The sequence below is a fragment of the Dipodomys ordii genome, unplaced genomic scaffold, assembly GCF_000151885.1.
Source record: "Dipodomys ordii isolate 6190 unplaced genomic scaffold, Dord_2.0 Scaffold22, whole genome shotgun sequence".
NCBI classification, from domain to species: Eukaryota; Metazoa; Chordata; class Mammalia; order Rodentia; family Heteromyidae; genus Dipodomys; species Dipodomys ordii.
The window spans coordinates 580,743-588,791 of NW_012267238.1; positions in this window are offsets into that span (position 1 = coordinate 580,743).

The window sequence follows — 8,049 nt, forward strand, 5'->3', positions numbered from 1 at the left end:
TGTAGGAACATCATCCACTTAATAGTGATTAGAGCTAATGCATAATTGTCAGTGAAAGATTATAGTCAACCATCCAAAATGACTAATGACTCCTCAGAAAGAGGCTGTGAAGAAGGGTGTTGGTGCCCACTTGTACTTGAGATTTGGACTCCACCTACACTTCACTGTTATGCTGTGGAGTCACTATATTATGTTACTTTGTTTGTACATTGCTTAGAGGTGATAGAATCTTATCTCGATACAAATCTCATGTTGCTTCTGTCTCACTCATGCTCCTCCCTACCTTAGGAGGTTTAGTTTGTTTAGTAATAGACAACACTTCATATTTGGAAGTGACTAAATCCTGCTCTGTTTCTATTGACATAGCAGCTAAATCAGGCCCTTCTACTCCTAGGCAAACAATCTAACTGAGCATTAGCTAAATCCCCAATGCACTAGCAGTAATCGTATAGAAAGCTGACAAAAGTTTTTGAATGTTCCCAGATATCTTTCCTTTGAAACTCGCTATTTTAGTCCATTGGTTTGAATGTATCTTTTAAAAAATTTTATTTTTATTTATCTTTTAGAGTTTTAAAATTTTATTCTAAAGGTGATGCTCAGAGGAGTTACAGTTACATAAGTCAGGTAATGAGTACATTATGAGTAAAAATTAATTTAAATATAAATAATGAAGCTCACTATCATGTAAGTACTTAAAAGTTTAGTATTTTAACTTCCATTTGGAACTGTTTTTGGTTCTAAAGTGATCATAAAATGATAATAAAAATGATCATTTCTTGTATCTTTGAAATTGTTTAGCACATACAGTTTACCTTGTTTACATCATTTATACATAGAGTTGTATTTCAAATTTACTTTCTACAACAGTTTAAAGGAGATGTTTTACATCTCCTGAAATTTATGTAAGTCTTACTACTAAGTAATATATTTAAAACAATATTTTACCATGTATTAAGGAAATACAACAAAAACCAGTACTGGGCTCATTTAAAAAGAATGATTTAAAACTTACTGAAATTGATCAGGATGCATGGTATTAATAAATTTCTTTTTTGGATGGCCACTCCTTCGTACAACTACCTAAAGATAATAAAAAGAATATATAAATGGTAATAAAATTATTATTAAAAGGGGTGACATTGAGCAAGATGCAGTGTATTAAACTGCTTTCTTGAATGGAAACCTCTGTATAACTAATTAAAAATAAGTAATAAAAGAGAAAGTCAACTTTGGATATATACATATATATGTGTGTGTGTATATACACACACACACACACACACACACACACACACACTAAGTCTTGAAGCTGTCAGAGGTTTATAATTTACATAGAAATAAAAATCTTCATAATTTTAAATATTGTTAAACCTTAAAATTTCAAATGTTGGATGTATGAAATATTACTGGGAAATGCGTGAAACTCTGTGGCTACTCAATTTGATTTGACTGTTATCACCATGCTATCCTTTTCTTGGCTGTACATTTTACATCACTGGTATCAGCTAAAATGATGTAGAAAGTGAACATTGGAATGAGAGTGTATTCTTTATATTTTAAATTAATAAAATAGAAATGATTTTACAAAGAACATTTGAAGCCAGGCGCACCCAGCTAAAGCCTATAGCCCTAGCTACTCAGGAGGTTGAGATTTGAGGAAGCCAGCCGGAGCAGGGAAATCTATGAAACTCTTATCTCTAATTAACTACTAATAAAAGCTAAAAGTGTAGCTGTGGTCCAAGTGTTAGAGCACTAGCTTTGAACAAAAAGCTAATGGTCAGGGGCTGGGAAGGTGGCTCAGTGGTAGAGCGCTTGCCTTGCATGCCTGAGGCCCTGGGTTCGATTCCTCAGCACCACATAAGCAAAAAGAAAAAAAGCCGGAAGTGGCGCTGTGGCTCAGGTGGTAGAGCGCTAGCCTTGAGCTGAAGAGCTAAGGGACAGCGCCCAGGCCCAGAGTTCAGGCCCCATGACTGGACCCCCCCCAAAAAAAAAGCTAATGGACAGTCCATAGGCCCTGAGATCAAGCCCCAAAATTGGTACGAGAATATTTGGAGGACCATATGAATATCAGCTATACCTTGCATTTCATTATTGATCTTAATAATTGGTTGATATTAATAATTTAAATATCAAGTTCATATTATCTAATTAACACTTATTTATAGCCATCTTTCTAATAATATCTTCAAAAACAGAATATTTTCTTTATTCCCTCTCTCTTATCATACAGCTCTTGTACAAAGGAGTTTGAACTCATCAGGTCAGTTTACAAGTACAATGCACCTGGATTAAGGTCAGATTTTCCATCATTTCCCCTGATCTGTCCCAACCTCACTCATCCAGAATACATGTTAACTCAGTTGAGCAGCTATTCTGAGTTATACCACAAAATTGCCAGAAACTACATATTTGATGAACATCCTTGGTATCTCCTGTGGCTGGACACCAAGGGATAGTGTCTTCAAACTTTGATTTCTAAATGAAAAAAAAATTTTGGAACTTATCTACAGCTTGGAGGCAGGCTAGAAGGGAGGAAAATAGGAGAAAAATGAAGGAAAGGGTAACAAATTTGAAAAGAAACGTACTTACTACTTTACTTATGTAACTGTAACCACTCTGTATATCATCTTGCAATAAAAAAGAGAAAAAAATTCATTCATTTTCCCCAATAAACTTTTAATAAGTTGCCTTGCTTTCATTTCCAATATATAGCCTTACAGCAAAAAAAAAATACCCTGTATCTTGTATATACATTTATCTAATTTGGGGAGGGGAAGGGGAATAGAAAAATGCTGAAACAAGGTCACAGGATGACCCATTGTAACAATGATACTCACAAGACACTATGTTAGAAGTGAACTTTACAACTTAGGGGGGGATAAGTGAAGGATGGGGAATGGAAGGGATATTAGGAGAAAAACAAATGAGGGGGTAACAATGCTTGATAGGAAATGTACTCATTACGTTACTCATGTAACTGCAACCCCTCTGTATAGCATCTTTACAAGAAAATAAAATGCAAAATAAACAAATAAATCCTATCCAAATAAATAACTATCCAAACATATAAATACTATCTGCAGCTGCAAAGGGACATTGGCATTTTGGTTTGCAATTTATCCTGCCCCAGTCCACATTTACCTTCAATCTTATGTCTCTTAGGGGACTCCTTAGCCTTCCAAATCTCAGGACACTGGACTAGTCCATTACAGAGCAACTATAATACAGCATGTCTTAAAGTCCACCCTGCTCAGCTAACAGCATGTTTTCATTATCACTTAGAACAGATCATGGTTGTAAAGATAATATTCAGTATAAAGCAGATAAAAGTAAACTGTGAATTAAGCAAACAAATCTCATATTAGTTATATTATATTATTCATTTTTAAAAGAGACATACTGTGTGTTTGAATTTTGAGAGTTGGTATTGAAGAGGAAGCAAATAATCCTGGCAGATTTCTCTGTGTATTCACTTTCCTAAAGGTATGGAAAATCATTGTAAATATTTCAGTGGAATTTTTCCTTTTGTAATTCATTCTCAGAAGAAATTTGAAAGAGTATATTCTAAGAAGGCCAATAGAAATCAATGAAGTTTTGACAACAATTTTAAGTGGTAGGATTTTATTTATGCTTTGTTTCTGAGGTCAATGTCTGATGAGTGAAACTTCCAAACGTGTACAAAGAGTAAGTCAGAATATAGACAGATACAGAGATTCAATAGATAGAATATTAAAGTAGAAAAATAAAGATAATAAAGATAATTCTGGAAGAAATTCTTAATTAAATGGTTAGTTATCTGCAGTTTCCATAACCCATATAGTCAGAAGAGGAACAAAAGTAGAAGGATTAGAAGGATTTACATTTTGCATTAGGGAATCGTGTGTGTGTGTGTGTGTGTATGTGTGTGTGTGTGTGTGTGTCTGTATGTGTGTGCATGCACACGTGTGTGTTTCATTATGCTACATTGCAATGAAACATGTAGTTGACTGAAAATTTTACAGACAAATTACCATAATTTTACAATGCAAGTAGAGAATAAAGGTGATGACCTGGGTTCACGGACTCAGAAACAAAGAAAATGGTAAAGCCCAGGGAGTTCGACAGAATGCTACATTTATTGATTTAGGAACATATGTAATCAAAGCACCAAGGGAAAATCAGTGGCCAAGGAGCCTTGTCCTTGCCCTGAGGTCTGCTGCTGAGAATAATATTAAGAACGAAGTCATTTAAGCACATAGATATTTCTAGACTGTCATTGGATTTTATCTTGAGAATAGAATAAGAAAACCCTCTATGTGACAGTAGTCACAGTCAAGCTGATTGTTCTTTGTGGTGGTGGTATTGGTGAGTCTCTGATTTGGAGGCCTTAGAAAAATGTTTCTCTTGTCAAAGGGAACATCATGTTATTTATGTTTTCTTGGTATGGATTAGACATATTACCATAGTGGAATTAAGATATTATAAATGAAAGTTATGATTTAAACATATCTAAATACATTTACTAAGAATAAAAAGAAATTTGGTAATCTTTGGCAGTACTTTCTGGGTACACTGTATGTGTATAGTTCTAATTTGGTTAATTCACTTCTTACAACCATACTGTTGTGCTAGCATTCTATTCTGGTATTTCCCTTCAAACTCTCCTATGTTAGTTTTTCTCAGAAGCAGACATCAGCAAGGCATCTGATAGGACAAGTTTCTGAAGAATAAGCAGACACGTAAGCATTTGAAAAGTGCACAGGTTAGTAAAAAATAGAAAACCATTCCTAATTTGAAAGATCAATATTTATAGATACTGTCTTAAGTAGTTATATTTGTCAACAGTAATACCATCCATATATTTTGTAGTAATTTTTCACATTCTGGTGAAATTTAACCTGAATTATTTTTGAAATGCTTGGTGCATTTTTGGACAATTTTTAATTCTTTATTAAAAATACCTCAGACATTCAGTAAATATAGACTCATAGTATAATATTTTAAAACTAGAAGGCAGACATAAAATATGATTCTTTTCCCATATATGTTTACTTATGATTTCTTTTTCCTCATTATATGGATAACAAATAAAGAAAACATCAATACTTTAAATATATATCAAAACTAATGAAGCTTTCATATCAGTGCAATTCATGACCAGAAATTGAAACATTTGGACCAACTAGTAAAAATTATAAAAAGGTGTTTGGTACTAGGTATCCATGAAATTCTAAAAGAACGACAAAGTCTACCTATAAAAATAAAGAATGTTGATAACATCTAAAAATATCAGTTTTTAGTATTTTGCTGTTAATTGGCTTCCTGTGTCTATACTGAAGGTAACGCTAGTTTGTTTTCTGACCTTCCACATAGAAGATGACAGAAATAACAGCAGAATTTCACAGACAGGTCAGTTTCCATTGATGGAATCCAAAGAGTATATCTCCCCATTTTAACCTTTGAAACCAAGCAACTGAGAATTGAGCAGTGTGATTTTTCTTTATTGACTTTTCATTCTTCAGCTCTTTCCTGTCAGTAAAATAAAACATTTCTGCATATGAATTGCATGTTTCATATCATATATTAAAGCACTGCTCCACTGTGGGAGGGAAACTAAATCCAAATAACTAAACCCAGATTTTTATAATTTTACATTTTATTTAACAATATGAAATTCATGAAAATAGTACTAATTACAAAAAAAGCATTAATGATCTAGATTTATGGCAGTTTTCATCTTTTCTAGACTTTCATCCTTGCGCGTTTCCTTCCAAATATATGCTGTTTTCCTTTTTTTAATTGTAAACGTGATGTACGGGGGGTCACAGTTACAAAAGACAGTTAATGAGGATATTTCTTTTAGGATATTTTACTTTGAGACCCAATTATTTAGTGTAGTTGCTTAACCAGAAGACAAATTCACCCATTACCTTATGTATGCAACTTTAACTGTACATCACCTAGACAATAAAATTAAAAAAAACAACAAACAAACCACAGTACCACCAAAAAATAAATAAATTACCATTCCAAGTAAAAAAAGGCAAGTTCAAAATGCAATTATATACAAAAATAACAGTGTATTTGGGCTGTGCTCATTTGTGTATTTACACCTATGTCTTCTAATTTTTCTAACTAAATGAGAAGGAAAACCTGGCTTTCAGAGAGATTATTTTGTTAAATGTTCCTCTAATAGTAAAAAATTGCAAGAGAAATGAATTATACTGTCATCCTCAGAAAAAGTCTTTTTTACAAAAGATGATATACAGAGGGCTACAGTTACATGAGTAAAGTAATGAGTACATTTCCTATGGAACATTGTTACCCCCTCCTTTGTTTTTCTCCTACTATCTCTTCCCTCCTCCACCTCCCCCACTTTCCCCACCCCAAGTTGTAACGTTCATTTCCAACATAGTATCTTGTGAGTCTCATTGTTGCAATGGGTTATCCTGTGTACTTATTTCAGCATTTTGTCATGCCCCTTCCCCTCCCCAAATAAGATAAATGTATATATAAGATGCAGTGTACCAAAATCAAATACAGTGATAACAGCGGATATACCATAGGGGTGAAGAACATACAAAAGAAACAAAAAAAATCACATAGTACATTAAATACAGCAGCAACAAAGAAAACTTCTTATGTATATGTATATATACATTTCATTTAGCATCATCTTATATGGCCATATGTGCATAGCTTTTGAGCCTTTCTGCTCATCTGATAAGATTATCCTAGACATATGCTAATTACTTTATTATAAGGAAAACCAAGGGAACAATATTTCTTTGGGTCTGGCTTACTTCACTTAATATGATTTTTTCCAAGTCTTTTCATTTCCTAACAAATGGGGCTGTGTCATTATTTCTGATGGAAGCATAGAATTCCATTGCATATATATATACCACATTTTCTGGATCCATTCATCTACTGAGGGGCATCTGGATTGGTTCCATATCTTAGCTATGGTGAATAATGCTACAATAAATATAGTTGTGCTAGGAGCTTTAGTATGGCCTTGTTGTGATCATTTGAGTGAGATTGCTGGAGCATAGGGGAACTCTATGTGTAGTCTTTTGAGGTACCTCCAAGATGCTTTCCAAAGTGGTTGAACAAGTTTACACTTTCACCAACAGTGCAATAAAGTTCCCTTTTGGCCACATCCCCTCTATTAGATCTCTTGATTATAGTCATTCTAACTGGAGTGAGGTAGAATCTCAAATGTTGTTTTGATTTGCATTTCTTTTTATGGCCAGAGAAGTTGAGAATTTCTTCATGTGTCCATTGGCCATTCTTTCTTGGGGGGGGCACTATTTTAATTTGCTATTTAGCAAAATTAGAACAGGACAGAACATAATGAAATAAACAAGAACCCCCTTAGTCTATTTCATTGAAGAATGAGGTTAGGCTATTGATGGGTATTGCATTGAATTTATAAATAGCCTTTGGCAGTATTGCCATTTTCACAATGTTAATCCTCCCAATCTAGGATCATAGGAGGATTTTTTCCACTTTCTTAGTTTTGATTTAATTTCCTTTTTTAGGATTTTAAAGTTTTTTCATAGAGGGTTTTTTTACTTCTTAATTAAGTTAACTCCTAGGTATTTTATTTTTGTGGGGCTATTACAAAAGGTGTTGCTTTCCTGATTTCAGTCTCACTCTTCTCTTATTGGTATACGGGAAAAGCCATTGAATTTTGAGGGTTAAATTGATACCCTGCTACTTTGCCAAAGTACTGGATCAGCTTAACTAACTTGGGAGTAGAGTCCATGGGGTTCTTTAAATACCAAATCATGTCATTTGCAAAAAGGGAGAGATTTACTTGATCTTCCCCTATTTGGATCTCCTTTAAGTTTGAATCCTGTCTTATTGCTCTAGCTAGGCGTTTTAATACTAAATTGAAGAGGAGTGGAGAGAGCAAACATTCTTGTCTCATTCCTGAATTTAGAGGAAATGGCTATAGCTTTTCACCATTAAGTCTTTTGAGGAACCTCCATACTACTTTCCAAAATGGTTGAACAAGTTTACACTCTCACCAACAATGCAGTAAGGTTCCCTTCTGTCCACATC